This window comes from Vanellus vanellus, assembly GCF_965231255.1.
Source record: "Vanellus vanellus genome assembly, contig: HAP1_SCAFFOLD_1061, whole genome shotgun sequence".
NCBI lineage: Eukaryota > Metazoa > Chordata > Aves > Charadriiformes > Charadriidae > Vanellus > Vanellus vanellus.
The window spans coordinates 47,519-62,154 of NW_028127919.1; positions in this window are offsets into that span (position 1 = coordinate 47,519).

Genomic DNA, 14,636 nt, shown 5'->3' on the forward strand with positions numbered 1-14,636 from the left:
ACAGCAGCTGAGCTACAGGAGGACTCCAGGGAAACAGCTCAGCGCAAACTACAGCGCGGCCTTTCAAAGCCAGAGCGACTGGAACTCTTCCGGTCAGTATTAAGACTAAGTGGTGCCATTCTGAGCACAACAGTAAACCCTCGGGCTGGCCCTGGGAAACCCCTCCTCCCTTCCTTACGGCGCTGCCGCGGGGACCTCCACCTGCCAGGCTGCTGCACAGGGCTGGGCCGTGACCAGAATCGACGTGACGGACCCCCTCAAACAGCTACAGCCCTCGCACCGCCGCCGCCGCTACTGCTGCACACCTTGCTGGGTCAGTACAGCCAAAAGGGAAGGGTAAAACTCTGAAGAGTGCAATGAACAAGGAAGAACAAACATCAGTCCTTCACTCTATGCTGAAGAGGTGCACGTATGCTTAGAGATATCTCTCTCTCTCTCTCTCTCTGCAATAAAAATACTTATACGACAAGATTACTTGACTTTCCTTTGGCACTAAATGAACTTGCCCAGCTGTCAATCCATACCATTAAACTATCCATCCCCAAAATACACAGCTATAATTTGACTCGGGGAGGGGGGGGGAGCCGGGGGGGGGTTGGGTGCTGCACAATTAGCAGGGACATCTGGCCGGCTGCCCTGCCCAGGAGAGATGCTACTGAACCGCCGGGGAAACGCGCCGCTGACAGCCAGACAGAAATCAAGAACTTCAGAGCGCTGCGTCTCAAGGTTGGCAATAAAGCCCCGCTCACATTCAGTTGCCTCTTTTTAAACGTATCCTTTGTTTAAACATTTGGTTTTAAACATTGCTTTTGCTAAACGTTTAAATGTAATTTAAAAAACGGCCCTGTTTTTAAAGCTTTAGAACAAATACCTCATTGCCAAAGTACACCGAATACATTGTATGCTACAGCCATTTGGCAGCTGCAGTTTAAACAACGCAAGTCCGTTTGTAAATTCTACAGTTTTAACCTTTTTTAAAGTTTAATTTAGGATAGAAAAATCAGCAAGATGAAAAATCCCCCATATGGTTTTACCGGGGGTGAGAGGGGGGAAATCAAATCCCCGCTCCCGCAATCCATAAGGCTACCAAAAAGGACCGGCAGATGGGCTGATGCTTTCAGCTTTGCTGAGCGCGCAGAGGAACGTGTTTTGATGATATCTCGCCTGTTACGACTGAGAACCCAAAGACCGGCGATGCCACCAAATTCGGAAGACGGGCTGTGCTTGGGCTTTTGGAAGGAAGTGCGCTTTGTTTAAAAAAAAAAAAAAAAAAAAAAAAAGAACAAGAGAGTGAGTGCAAAGTCTTGGTGCCGAAAAAGGACATTTGGGAAGCAGTAGCTCGCCAAAAGCACATCGGGACTCGCTGTCACCACTTACAAGGCTGTAACGCTTCTTGGCAAAGCCCGGAAAACACGCAGAAGTCACCCCTCTTTGTCCATGCCTCTTCTCTGACCTTGCCTGCTTTTTGTACAGAGGCTAGCATCTCAGTAAGGTTTTCCAGTACTACTAGAAGATACTTTAGAAACTTGTGGACTGAAGAAGCATAAAGCTTTTACCACGAAAACACCAGTGCACAGTGCCAGTTAACGGTAAGCACACAGAAAGAGATTATGCTTTCGGGAGGAGAAAATAAGCAGAGGGAAGCAAGCTTTGCATGGGCGCAACATGCTCCAGAACACACCTTATTTTTAGTATTCACGTTCAAATATTTCATCGAAAAACTACAGGGGGAAAGTCGGCACATCCTTCACGTTACCTTCAAAGTCCACACGACAAGGACCTTAGGAAAAAGGCAGACGCACACGGGAGACGTACCTCGTCCTCGCAGACCACTCTGGATCCTCTCCGTCTGTCCCGTACCGTCACGGCAGAAGAAAGGGCGACTGCGGAGAAAGGCTGGCCGTTGACAATCTGCCGAGAGAGGGAAAAACCCTTTAGCGTAAAGCTGGGGAGGAATCTCAAACTGCCTTCTTCCCTGCAGGTTGGCCCAGACGACAGCTGAGCAGAGGAAAAAGTACTCGGCATCACCTCTGGGACGCTTCTTGGTGCGGGCCACTAGAGCTCTTGCATTTACCTTCCGTTGACTCACCGGCAGCTTCAGTTGCACTAGAGACACCTTCCCGGCTGCACGCAGGCGACAGACACGGACAGGTACGTTTTCTCAAGCCTATGTACAGCCAAGACTTCCTCACCCTAGGCGGCCCAAGGTGAAGATTTTTGTTAAAGGGTACAGCAACCCACCGTCCCGCTCTACCGCCTCCTTCCAAAAAAGCAATGATTTTCCCAGGCCCTTTCTCCAAACGGTCAAGAGCTTTTGAAACTGCCGTTGCGCCACCAAACCTGCTCAGGGGTCCTGCCAGCTTTTGACTGCCCTCGGCCTTACCGGGCACGCGCTCTCTGCCATCTCCCAAAAGCAGCAGTACGGCACGCGCCCAGACCCCAGCGCAACCCAGCCGGTGCCCACGCGCACCTCGCTCTTTGTACGAGGAGCCCCCGAGGATCCCCGCGAGCGCAGCCGCACACGCAGGATCAGCTTCACCTACTCCAATTTCAGGGGAGGCCATTTCTGAAGCTTTAAACTGAAAACCGCCTCCTGACACTCGGCCACAGCAGAAGATATCCGTAACTAGAACTCCACAAACACACAGTAACACAAACTGCAAACCCGCAGCAGCAGCTTCAGAGATATTAAGAGCAGGCACAAGGGAGAAAAATAAAACAGCTTCATCTCGAGCGCACAGGAAAGCCGCAGACAGAGAAGAGGGTCTGCCTGTTTTCTGTCAGGGCTGAGAACGTTTTCTCCTTCCCTTCCGAAACCCCTCTGTTAGGTCTAAATATCTGTTACGGTTTGAGAGACCCGTAACAATTTACTGCCTTTTAGACAATCGTTCTATCACCCGACGACCCCTCCCCACCCGGGAAGGGGCATCGGGAAAAATTTGCAAATTTGCCTTTTCTGCCCGCTTGACGTGGAGTACCTGTAGCGCCCCTGAACTCGCAAACGTTTCTCCCCGCCCCCCCCCAGCCCCACGCCTGCCCTTACCTGAGCAGTCGGCGGAATCAACCCCAACCCAGCAGGATTTTCTTCCCGGGACACACAAGGGGACACTGGGAAAAGAGGAGGCGAGAAATGACCCTGTTTGTCACAGCCAGCCAACGGGCACAAGCCGGGGGACCCCCACCCCACCTCTGCCCTCGGGAGCGGGGCCCAGACAGGCGCCTGGCAGGGATTTAACCCCCCCAGCAAGAGGCCGGGCTCCCCGTTGGCAGAAGAACCAGTTGCCGCCCCGCTGCCCCGAGGCCCCCGCTTATGACAGCCCGGCCTGCGTCCGGCCGCTCTTCAGCCGTGTGGGGAGCGCAGTCCGGCACGGGGGTGCTCCAGCCAACACACGCTCCGGCTAATGCGTGCTCCGGACAGAGGACGGACACCCCACCTCCTCCAGCTCCTGCTTGCCAGGCTCTGGCTAATTGAAGCCCCGGCTCTGCCCTGAAGCTCCAGCTGATTTCAGCTCCTCCTTATGAGCTCCCCCTATTTGCAACAGGCCGGGCTTTTGACCAGGTCGTCAACCAATCAGCATCCTGACTTGAGTGTTAGGCTTTACACGGTACAAATATCCGTACGTTTCTATGATTAACTACTTCATGACTGCGCTAAGCAATGTCCAAAGAAGCGCAGGATTCAAAGAGAAAAGGGCGTGCCGGGTCTGCAAAGCACCTTCCCACCCCCGCCCACCCCCCCCTACGAGACCCCCGCAGACACCGAGTTCAGCCTGCTGCACGCCGGCCTCCTGAGCTCGGGTTCCCACCCGAGTGGGGACCGGACCCCCACCTCCGGGGAGGGTCCGCGCACCTCGCCCATCCCGTGCTTTTCCCCGCAGCCCTCAACGCCCTCCCGCCCCCTGCAAAACCAGCCAAACTGGAATCCGCTCTTGGCCCCCAAACCGGCTCATTTAGTGCCCCTTTCTGAGCCCATAACCTCAGCTGCTGGGCCCGTTCTCAAGCCCCAAAAACGCAGGACTGGACCCCCGCTCCTCAGCCCAAACCCACACAACTCTCTCTGTTTCTGAGCCCAAAACCAGCCCCAGGAGCCTGCTTTCCAGCCCCCGGGGCAGAAGACCTGCTCTCCGTTTCGGGCCCCAAACCAGCTCACCCTCTCTGCTTCCTCACCCCCTCGGCAGCCCCCGCGAGCCATGCTGAGGGCCGGGCCGAGCGCAGCCACCCCACAGCTCGCCACCCCCAGGGCCCGCAGACACTTTTGGGGAGCTCTGGGCAAGTGCGGAGGGCCCGACCCCTGCTGCGGGAAAGCGCCAGCACGGCTCGGGCGCCGCTTCGCTATCGCCCGTTCGGCCTTTATTTCTCCGGCACCACCAGCCCCGCACCCCGAACCCCCCAGGCCGAAGGCACCCCGCGGGGAGCCGGACCCAGCCACCCCCGCTCCGAGCCTACAGTGCCCCCCCTCAGGCCCCCCGTTCCCCCAGCCTCCCTCAAGGCCCCCGCCCAGCGCCCCGCCCCATCATCCCTCCGGGTCCTCTACAGCCCCCCCGCCATGTTCCCTCGGGACCCCCTCAGGCCTTCCCGCATCGTTGCCCACCGCCCCCCGCTCACCTTGACGCGCTCTCAGCTGCCTCGCGACAGGCCCGCGGGCCGGGCCCGCTACAGCACCTGCCCGCCGGGCTGCGCTTTCCCCCCAGGACGCCCCGCTCCGATTCCGAACTGGGCGCCATTTTCCGCACGACCCCTGGGCTTCCGGAGCGTCCCGGCCCGCCCACGCCGCGCGCCCATTGGCCGCCGCTCGCACCCCTCCTTGAGAGCCCCTGCTCCATTGGCTCGGTGCTGCCGTCAATCCCCACCGCGCCCCACCCAGGCGAGGCGATCCGACCAATCGAAGCGCGACTCCCGCGCTGTGATTGGCCCGCCCTCCCGCCTATCCGCTCGGGAGCGGTTGCCACGGTGAAGAGGCAGCGGCAGCTGCGCGGGGCCGTTGCCGGGGCGACGGGCAGGTGCGGTCGCGCCTGCGCGGCGCGGAGTGTGTGTGGGGGGGAGGTGGGGGGGGGGCGGATTTACCAAACCCCGGCCTTTTCTTCTTCAAAACTGGATGGATTTGCGTGCGACGGCACAAAATAAACCCGTTGCGCCTTCGTCCCCTCTTGCCTTCCGTCAGCTCTCGGGTAACGCCCGGGGGCTACCCGGAGCCGGTTCGCCTCCAGCGGGCCGGCAGCCTGCCGCAGGCAGCGGTTTGAAGCCCCCGCCCCGCCACCGCCGGGCGGCCAGCGGGCGGGAGACACCCCCGCGCGCGCCGAACGAGCCCGCTGGGCTCCCCGGTGGTCCTGGCCCTCCCCCGCCGCCGGGGCCGGTGCCCGGCAACGGCCCGTGCGGGGCCGGCGCTGCAGGGCGGGGCCGAGGCGGGCGGGGAGGCGTGGCCGAGACGAGGGAGGCGGGGCGGGAGAGGCCAGGGAGGAGGGGCCGGGTCGAGCGTGGAGGCGGGGCCGAGGAGGGACGGGAGGCGGGGCCGTGACGAGCGGAGGGGAGGGGCCGAGGAGGGCGGGAGGCGCGGCCGAGGCGGAGTAGGAGGCAGGGCCCACGAGAGCGCTGTACTGCGCGTGCGCGGCCGTCCGGCTGCAGTACCGGATTGCGGCCGCCAGGCGGCAGATGCGAGCGCAGACAATCGCGCTGTAGCACGCATGCGCGGATCCCGCCTGCAGTACCGGCGCTCGGTCGCGCCGTGGCAGCAGCGAGCGTGCAAAACCCCCGCTGGACTGCGCATCGGCGGCTCCCCGGGTGCAGGACCGGGTTTTGGTCGCCTGGTGGCAGCAGCGAGAGCAGTCAGAGGCGCGCCGTACGGCGCACGCGCACCTCCCCGCCGCAAGGGCGGGGGGAGGCGGGGCCGAGTACGGCTATGCAGAGCCTGGGAGGCGGGGCCTCGGAGAGGATGGAGGAGGAGCCGGGGTGAGAGGCGGGGCTCTCGCGGAGGGAGGCGGGGCCAGCCAAGCACGGGAGGCGCGGCAGCACAGCGGGGGCAGTGCCTATGGAAACAAGAGGCGGGGCGGGGGGGCGGGACTAAGGAGGGCTACAACCCCCCCTGCGTGGGGGTGGGGGGGGGCCAGGACGGGGACGGACCTCCCCCAGGGGACCCGGCCGGGATAACCCCAGCGGGTGACTCACGGGGGGCACCCCACTCTGCGGAACTCACCCACCCTGGAACCGGCCCTGCCACGGCCACCAAACTGCCACCACTGCACCCACCTTTTCCTCGCATCGGGGTGGGAGTGTCTTCACTTTTCCACAATGCTCAGGTTTGGGGCTTTTCAGCACTTATCCACCACGCAGAAATTGGGAATTTTTGCTTCTGTGCGTGAAAAAGGGGTGGGGTTTTTTGCTTTCCAGCTGCACCAATACAGGTGCATGGGGCTTGCCCAGGAGCACCCAATTGGGAGATTTTTTTCTTCTTTTTTTTTTTTTTTTTTTTTTTTCCCTTTTTTTCCCAAAACAGAAAATTGGGTTTTTTCTCCCCAATGCAGACCCAGAAGCAGGGCTTCGGGGTATTTTTGTGCTGTGGTGGCAACTCCTGCTCTGTGTGCACGGCCCGGCAGGGGAAAGCAGCCCCAAATTGGGATGGGAAAAGGGGGAGAAGGGAAAGGGGCAGCTTTTAAAAGCACTTTTACGTCTTCAAAAAAAAAAAAAAATGGGGAGGGGTGCAGGGCCGTGTGTTGAGGTTTTAAGTGCTTTCTATAAACAGGCTTTCCTTGCATTTCAAAAACCTTACAGAGAATAGACATTTCATCTATGTACCCATTTACACACAGACATAGATATATTTAGGGTAAATATAAGCCTGAGGAATACCGGAAAACCTCGAGGAGCTGAAGGGGAGAGACCGAGCAGGTAAAGAAAAGGGGCGGGCAGCCCGGCAGAGAGAGGACGATAGAGCCAAAAATGGGCTCTGGGACACACCTTTTTATAGTCTAAAATCCTTTATGTAACAGAGTAGATCTAGGGGTTTATTTTGAACTCCTCCTACATGAAGAAATGAATATTCACTTATTAATAGAGACTAAAATGTGAGATTTTTCTTTATTTCAATGCCCCACACCCATATTTAGGGGTTGTAAAGTCTGCTAATCCTCCCCCCGCACGAATTTGCAGACAGTTTGGGGCTGTGATCCGCCTCTTTTCAGGCGACCCCCATGTGACCCCCCCCATCCCCCACTCACCTGCTCCTCCGCAGCATCACCGCCGCCACTCCCCCGGGGACCTTAGGCTGCCCCAAACGACATCACTACCCCCCCCCCCCACACACACACACACCCTTTTGATTCCCCCCTCAAAAAAGGGCACAGAGCCACCGAACCCAGGGCTGGCCCCATCCCCTCGGGGCGCTCAACCACCGGCAGGCAAACCTCGGCGGGGGAGTCTACTGAGCTGCGCCAGAACTGTACGGCGAGACACCTGAAACACAAAAAGGCCCAATTATATTTCAGCAGATTAACAAAGAGCACAGAAGAAAGCAGAGGAATTCCCTCACACCGAGGGACGGGACAGGACAGCAGCTGAGCTACAGGAGGACTCCAGGGAAACAGCTCAGCGCAAACTACAGCGCGGCCTTTCAAAGCCAGAGCGACTGGAACTCTTCCGGTCAGTATTAAGACTAAGTGGTGCCATTCTGAGCACAACAGTAAACCCTCGGGCTGGCCCTGGGAAACCCCTCCTCCCTTCCTTACGGCGCTGCCGCGGGGACCTCCACCTGCCAGGCTGCTGCACAGGGCTGGGCCGTGACCAGAATCGACGTGACGGACCCCCTCAAACAGCTACAGCCCTCGCACCGCCGCCGCCGCTACTGCTGCACACCTTGCTGGGTCAGTACAGCCAAAAGGGAAGGGTAAAACTCTGAAGAGTGCAATGAACAAGGAAGAACAAACATCAGTCCTTCACTCTATGCTGAAGAGGTGCACGTATGCTTAGAGATATCTCTCTCTCTCTCTCTCTCTGCAATAAAAATACTTATACGACAAGATTACTTGACTTTCCTTTGGCACTAAATGAACTTGCCCAGCTGTCAATCCATACCATTAAACTATCCATCCCCAAAATACACAGCTATAATTTGACTCGGGGAGGGGGGGGGAGCCGGGGGGGGGTTGGGTGCTGCACAATTAGCAGGGACATCTGGCCGGCTGCCCTGCCCAGGAGAGATGCTACTGAACCGCCGGGGAAACGCGCCGCTGACAGCCAGACAGAAATCAAGAACTTCAGAGCGCTGCGTCTCAAGGTTGGCAATAAAGCCCCGCTCACATTCAGTTGCCTCTTTTTAAACGTATCCTTTGTTTAAACATTTGGTTTTAAACATTGCTTTTGCTAAACGTTTAAATGTAATTTAAAAAACGGCCCTGTTTTTAAAGCTTTAGAACAAATACCTCATTGCCAAAGTACACCGAATACATTGTATGCTACAGCCATTTGGCAGCTGCAGTTTAAACAACGCAAGTCCGTTTGTAAATTCTACAGTTTTAACCTTTTTTAAAGTTTAATTTAGGATAGAAAAATCAGCAAGATGAAAAATCCCCCATATGGTTTTACCGGGGGTGAGAGGGGGGAAATCAAATCCCCGCTCCCGCAATCCATAAGGCTACCAAAAAGGACCGGCAGATGGGCTGATGCTTTCAGCTTTGCTGAGCGCGCAGAGGAACGTGTTTTGATGATATCTCGCCTGTTACGACTGAGAACCCAAAGACCGGCGATGCCACCAAATTCGGAAGACGGGCTGTGCTTGGGCTTTTGGAAGGAAGTGCGCTTTGTTTAAAAAAAAAAAAAAAAAAAAAAAAAAGAACAAGAGAGTGAGTGCAAAGTCTTGGTGCCGAAAAAGGACATTTGGGAAGCAGTAGCTCGCCAAAAGCACATCGGGACTCGCTGTCACCACTTACAAGGCTGTAACGCTTCTTGGCAAAGCCCGGAAAACACGCAGAAGTCACCCCTCTTTGTCCATGCCTCTTCTCTGACCTTGCCTGCTTTTTGTACAGAGGCTAGCATCTCAGTAAGGTTTTCCAGTACTACTAGAAGATACTTTAGAAACTTGTGGACTGAAGAAGCATAAAGCTTTTACCACGAAAACACCAGTGCACAGTGCCAGTTAACGGTAAGCACACAGAAAGAGATTATGCTTTCGGGAGGAGAAAATAAGCAGAGGGAAGCAAGCTTTGCATGGGCGCAACATGCTCCAGAACACACCTTATTTTTAGTATTCACGTTCAAATATTTCATCGAAAAACTACAGGGGGAAAGTCGGCACATCCTTCACGTTACCTTCAAAGTCCACACGACAAGGACCTTAGGAAAAAGGCAGACGCACACGGGAGACGTACCTCGTCCTCGCAGACCACTCTGGATCCTCTCCGTCTGTCCCGTACCGTCACGGCAGAAGAAAGGGCGACTGCGGAGAAAGGCTGGCCGTTGACAATCTGCCGAGAGAGGGAAAAACCCTTTAGCGTAAAGCTGGGGAGGAATCTCAAGCTGCCTTCTTCCCTGCAGGTTGGCCCAGACGACAGCTGAGCAGAGGAAAAAGTACTCGGCATCACCTCTGGGACGCTTCTTGGTGCGGGCCACTAGAGCTCTTGCATTTACCTTCCGTTGACTCACCGGCAGCTTCAGTTGCACTAGAGACACCTTCCCGGCTGCACGCAGGCGACAGACACGGACAGGTACGTTTTCTCAAGCCTATGTACAGCCAAGACTTCCTCACCCTAGGCGGCCCAAGGTGAAGATTTTTGTTAAAGGGTACAGCAACCCACCGTCCCGCTCTACCGCCTCCTTCCAAAAAAGCAATGATTTTCCCAGGCCCTTTCTCCAAACGGTCAAGAGCTTTTGAAACTGCCGTTGCGCCACCAAACCTGCTCAGGGGTCCTGCCAGCTTTTGACTGCCCTCGGCCTTACCGGGCACGCGCTCTCTGCCATCTCCCAAAAGCAGCAGTACGGCACGCGCCCAGACCCCAGCGCAACCCAGCCGGTGCCCACGCGCACCTCGCTCTTTGTACGAGGAGCCCCCGAGGATCCCCGCGAGCGCAGCCGCACACGCAGGATCAGCTTCACCTACTCCAATTTCAGGGGAGGCCATTTCTGAAGCTTTAAACTGAAAACCGCCTCCTGACACTCGGCCACAGCAGAAGATATCCGTAACTAGAACTCCACAAACACACAGTAACACAAACTGCAAACCCGCAGCAGCAGCTTCAGAGATATTAAGAGCAGGCACAAGGGAGAAAAATAAAACAGCTTCATCTCGAGCGCACAGGAAAGCCGCAGACAGAGAAGAGGGTCTGCCTGTTTTCTGTCAGGGCTGAGAACGTTTTCTCCTTCCCTTCCGAAACCCCTCTGTTAGGTCTAAATATCTGTTACGGTTTGAGAGACCCGTAACAATTTACTGCCTTTTAGACAATCGTTCTATCACCCGACGACCCCTCCCCACCCGGGAAGGGGCATCGGGAAAAATTTGCAAATTTGCCTTTTCTGCCCGCTTGACGTGGAGTACCTGTAGCGCCCCTGAACTCGCAAACGTTTCTCCCCGCCCCCCCCCAGCCCCACGCCTGCCCTTACCTGAGCAGTCGGCGGAATCAACCCCAACCCAGCAGGATTTTCTTCCCGGGACACACAAGGGGACACTGGGAAAAGAGGAGGCGAGAAATGACCCTGTTTGTCACAGCCAGCCAACGGGCACAAGCCGGGGGACCCCCACCCCACCTCTGCCCTCGGGAGCGGGGCCCAGACAGGCGCCTGGCAGGGATTTAACCCCCCCAGCAAGAGGCCGGGCTCCCCGTTGGCAGAAGAACCAGTTGCCGCCCCGCTGCCCCGAGGCCCCCGCTTATGACAGCCCGGCCTGCGTCCGGCCGCTCTTCAGCCGTGTGGGGAGCGCAGTCCGGCACGGGGGTGCTCCAGCCAACACACGCTCCGGCTAATGCGTGCTCCGGACAGAGGACGGACACCCCACCTCCTCCAGCTCCTGCTTGCCAGGCTCTGGCTAATTGAAGCCCCGGCTCTGCCCTGAAGCTCCAGCTGATTTCAGCTCCTCCTTATGAGCTCCCCCTATTTGCAACAGGCCGGGCTTTTGACCAGGTCGTCAACCAATCAGCATCCTGACTTGAGTGTTAGGCTTTACACGGTACAAATATCCGTACGTTTCTATGATTAACTACTTCATGACTGCGCTAAGCAATGTCCAAAGAAGCGCAGGATTCAAAGAGAAAAGGGCGTGCCGGGTCTGCAAAGCACCTTCCCACCCCCGCCCACCCCCCCCTACGAGACCCCCGCAGACACCGAGTTCAGCCTGCTGCACGCCGGCCTCCTGAGCTCGGGTTCCCACCCGAGTGGGGACCGGACCCCCACCTCCGGGGAGGGTCCGCGCACCTCGCCCATCCCGTGCTTTTCCCCGCAGCCCTCAACGCCCTCCCGCCCCCTGCAAAACCAGCCAAACTGGAATCCGCTCTTGGCCCCCAAACCGGCTCATTTAGTGCCCCTTTCTGAGCCCATAACCTCAGCTGCTGGGCCCGTTCTCAAGCCCCAAAAACGCAGGACTGGACCCCCGCTCCTCAGCCCAAACCCACACAACTCTCTCTGTTTCTGAGCCCAAAACCAGCCCCAGGAGCCTGCTTTCCAGCCCCCGGGGCAGAAGACCTGCTCTCCGTTTCGGGCCCCAAACCAGCTCACCCTCTCTGCTTCCTCACCCCCTCGGCAGCCCCCGCGAGCCATGCTGAGGGCCGGGCCGAGCGCAGCCACCCCACAGCTCGCCACCCCCAGGGCCCGCAGACACTTTTGGGGAGCTCTGGGCAAGTGCGGAGGGCCCGACCCCTGCTGCGGGAAAGCGCCAGCACGGCTCGGGCGCCGCTTCGCTATCGCCCGTTCGGCCTTTATTTCTCCGGCACCACCAGCCCCGCACCCCGAACCCCCCAGGCCGAAGGCACCCCGCGGGGAGCCGGACCCAGCCACCCCCGCTCCGAGCCTACAGTGCCCCCCCTCAGGCCCCCCGTTCCCCCAGCCTCCCTCAAGGCCCCCGCCCAGCGCCCCGCCCCATCATCCCTCCGGGTCCTCTACAGCCCCCCCGCCATGTTCCCTCGGGACCCCCTCAGGCCTTCCCGCATCGTTGCCCACCGCCCCCCGCTCACCTTGACGCGCTCTCAGCTGCCTCGCGACAGGCCCGCGGGCCGGGCCCGCTACAGCACCTGCCCGCCGGGCTGCGCTTTCCCCCCAGGACGCCCCGCTCCGATTCCGAACTGGGCGCCATTTTCCGCACGACCCCTGGGCTTCCGGAGCGTCCCGGCCCGCCCACGCCGCGCGCCCATTGGCCGCCGCTCGCACCCCTCCTTGAGAGCCCCTGCTCCATTGGCTCGGTGCTGCCGTCAATCCCCACCGCGCCCCACCCAGGCGAGGCGATCCGACCAATCGAAGCGCGACTCCCGCGCTGTGATTGGCCCGCCCTCCCGCCTATCCGCTCGGGAGCGGTTGCCACGGTGAAGAGGCAGCGGCAGCTGCGCGGGGCCGTTGCCGGGGCGACGGGCAGGTGCGGTCGCGCCTGCGCGGCGCGGAGTGTGTGTGGGGGGGAGGTGGGGGGGGGGCGGATTTACCAAACCCCGGCCTTTTCTTCTTCAAAACTGGATGGATTTGCGTGCGACGGCACAAAATAAACCCGTTGCGCCTTCGTCCCCTCTTGCCTTCCGTCAGCTCTCGGGTAACGCCCGGGGGCTACCCGGAGCCGGTTCGCCTCCAGCGGGCCGGCAGCCTGCCGCAGGCAGCGGTTTGAAGCCCCCGCCCCGCCACCGCCGGGCGGCCAGCGGGCGGGAGACACCCCCGCGCGCGCCGAACGAGCCCGCTGGGCTCCCCGGTGGTCCTGGCCCTCCCCCGCCGCCGGGGCCGGTGCCCGGCAACGGCCCGTGCGGGGCCGGCGCTGCAGGGCGGGGCCGAGGCGGGCGGGGAGGCGTGGCCGAGACGAGGGAGGCGGGGCGGGAGAGGCCAGGGAGGAGGGGCCGGGTCGAGCGTGGAGGCGGGGCCGAGGAGGGACGGGAGGCGGGGCCGTGACGAGCGGAGGGGAGGGGCCGAGGAGGGCGGGAGGCGCGGCCGAGGCGGAGTAGGAGGCAGGGCCCACGAGAGCGCTGTACTGCGCGTGCGCGGCCGTCCGGCTGCAGTACCGGATTGCGGCCGCCAGGCGGCAGATGCGAGCGCAGACAATCGCGCTGTAGCACGCATGCGCGGATCCCGCCTGCAGTACCGGCGCTCGGTCGCGCCGTGGCAGCAGCGAGCGTGCAAAACCCCCGCTGGACTGCGCATCGGCGGCTCCCCGGGTGCAGGACCGGGTTTTGGTCGCCTGGTGGCAGCAGCGAGAGCAGTCAGAGGCGCGCCGTACGGCGCACGCGCACCTCCCCGCCGCAAGGGCGGGGGGAGGCGGGGCCGAGTACGGCTATGCAGAGCCTGGGAGGCGGGGCCTCGGAGAGGATGGAGGAGGAGCCGGGGTGAGAGGCGGGGCTCTCGCGGAGGGAGGCGGGGCCAGCCAAGCACGGGAGGCGCGGCAGCACAGCGGGGGCAGTGCCTATGGAAACAAGAGGCGGGGCGGGGGGGCGGGACTAAGGAGGGCTACAACCCCCCCTGCGTGGGGGTGGGGGGGGGCCAGGACGGGGACGGACCTCCCCCAGGGGACCCGGCCGGGATAACCCCAGCGGGTGACTCACGGGGGGCACCCCACTCTGCGGAACTCACCCACCCTGGAACCGGCCCTGCCACGGCCACCAAACTGCCACCACTGCACCCACCTTTTCCTCGCATCGGGGTGGGAGTGTCTTCACTTTTCCACAATGCTCAGGTTTGGGGCTTTTCAGCGCTTATCCACCACGCAGAAATTGGGGATTTTTGCTTCTGTGCGTGAAAAAGGGGTGGGGTTTTTTGCTTTCCAGCTGCACCAATACAGGTGCATGGGGCTTGCCCAGGAGCACCCAATTGGGAGATTTTTTTCTTCTTTTTTTTTTTTTTTTTTTTTTTTTCCCTTTTTTTCCCAAAACAGAAAATTGGGTTTTTTCTCCCCAATGCAGACCCAGAAGCAGGGCTTCGGGGTATTTTTGTGCTGTGGTGGCAACTCCTGCTCTGTGTGCACGGCCCGGCAGGGGAAAGCAGCCCCAAATTGGGATGGGAAAAGGGGGAGAAGGGAAAGGGGCAGCTTTTAAAAGCACTTTTACGTCTTCAAAAAAAAAAAAAATGGGGAGGGGTGCAGGGCCGTGTGTTGAGGTTTTAAGTGCTTTCTATAAACAGGCTTTCCTTGCATTTCAAAAACCTTACAGAGAATAGACATTTCATCTATGTACCCATTTACACACAGACATAGATATATTTAGGGTAAATATAAGCCTGAGGAATACCGGAAAACCTCGAGGAGCTGAAGGGGAGAGACCGAGCAGGTAAAGAAAAGGGGCGGGCAGCCCGGCAGAGAGAGGACGATAGAGCCAAAAATGGGCTCTGGGACACACCTTTTTATAGTCTAAAATCCTTTATGTAACAGAGTAGATCTAGGGGTTTATTTTGAACTCCTCCTACATGAAGAAATGAATATTCACTTATTAATAGAGACTAAAATGTGAGATTTTTCTTTATTTCAATGCCCCACACCCATA